Source organism: Elephantulus edwardii, unplaced genomic scaffold (genome assembly GCF_000299155.1).
Source record: "Elephantulus edwardii isolate Elephantulus edwardi_28Jun2011 unplaced genomic scaffold, EleEdw1.0 scaffold00124, whole genome shotgun sequence".
NCBI lineage: Eukaryota > Metazoa > Chordata > Mammalia > Macroscelidea > Macroscelididae > Elephantulus > Elephantulus edwardii.
Window position 1 is genome coordinate 10467404 of NW_006399874.1, and position 1502 is coordinate 10468905.

Genomic DNA, 1502 nt, shown 5'->3' on the forward strand with positions numbered 1-1502 from the left:
GTGAAGAGGACCTGGAGAAGTTGCTGGCAATCATCCCAGGTGGGCTGGTGAGAGAACATGAGGGACTCAATTAGTCCAATAAGCTCTGTGGGGTTATCTGAAAAGGAAGGATGGTTAGTCTTCCAATTATAGAGGTCAGCAGAGGAAAATGGCCAGTACTGGAGGGGTTGGAGTTGTCCTGGCTCTGGGGGTCCTCCATACGCTCGTAAGGGGAGAGCCACAGTGGAATCTGGGATCTCCAGACCCCTCCGACTGCGAGTCCCCCGTGCTGGTGTGGCACATCTCAGGTCACTCAGGTGGATTTTCAATCTCAGGATAAATTTTGTGTGGTGCTGATGGTGCAGCTTCTGGGGCCAGAGGAACTCTGGACTCAGAAGTTCGGGTTTTTAGGGTTAATGTGCGTGGAGGGGTGGTATGTTTCTTCAAAACCCAAGGTTTTACCCACGGTGGTGGATTCTGCACTAAATCCTGCCACACGATGATGTATGGCTGTTGGTCAGGATGCACGTTTGGTCCTTCCTGGAAAACAAGATCTTTAACTGCCAAAATGATTGTTAAATCAAATGCTCCCTCTGGTGGCCAACCGACTCCCAGAGCGGGCCACTTAGAGTTACAGAAGGTTTGCCAAGGTCCTTTTTTACCATTAACGGAGAGATTATTAGCCCTGGTTCTTACTTCAGAAAAATGTCCTAAAGTCAGGGAAAGGGGTGTCATCATATTCTGTCCCATATTAGTTACCCACAGAACACAGCAGACACTCACAAGAAATACAAGACACACAAGAAGCTCTCTTCGCAACAACCAAGTGAAAGCTGCTTCAGACGAGAGAGCCCTCCAGGCCCCTCCTCTCCGGCGGGGCACTCTAAGTCCCTCAGACAGACTAGAGACGATTAAAGCCTCTGGATCCGTATTCCACCCAAAGGGACATCTCCCTCTTGGGCTGTGACTCGTGGTTTTTTCAAGCACGTCTGCTTCACCACAGTCACAAATGAAAGTAAGCTGAAAATAAAACAGACTTACAAACACACAGGTTTGGCGGCGCCGCACAGAGAAAGAAACAAAGAAATTTTAGATGATCCTCTTACCTCCAAGTGGCTGACTGGTGGGTTGTGGGGGTGGCTGCTCGATCCCGGACAAGAGAGCCCCCAAATGAAAGACCCCAAACTAGGGCTTTTCCTAGACCAGGCGTGACCCCAAGCAACTTACACCAGATCCACTCACTGCAATCAGAAGAGGCTTTATTGACAAAGCTTCAGGATGACTTGTATCTTACACAGGAGACAGGGAAGTCGACCCCAAGCCCCAAAAAGCAAGGGAATTTATACAAGGTCTAGGGGTTCTTTGGTGTGGAATTAGCTCATTGGCTCTTTGGAAAAGGAGAAGTTCAATTTTAGGTCAGTTACCTGCTGCTGACATTAGTTAAAATATGGTTTTTGCCAGTAATTGTTTTTTCAGTTTGTGGTCAGCTAGTTCCTGGAACACAAACATTCACACAAGATCAA

The 1502-nt window shown here is 48.1% G+C and overlaps 2 pseudogenes; both read right to left on the reverse strand.

The window, feature by feature from the left end:
- The window catches only part of LOC102868000, a 5465-nt pseudogene extending 5183 nt beyond the window's left edge, over window positions 1-282 (reverse strand).
- Window positions 283-288: 6 nt separating this feature from the next.
- Window positions 289-1502, reverse strand: part of LOC102868410 — a 6398-nt pseudogene continuing 5184 nt past the window's right edge.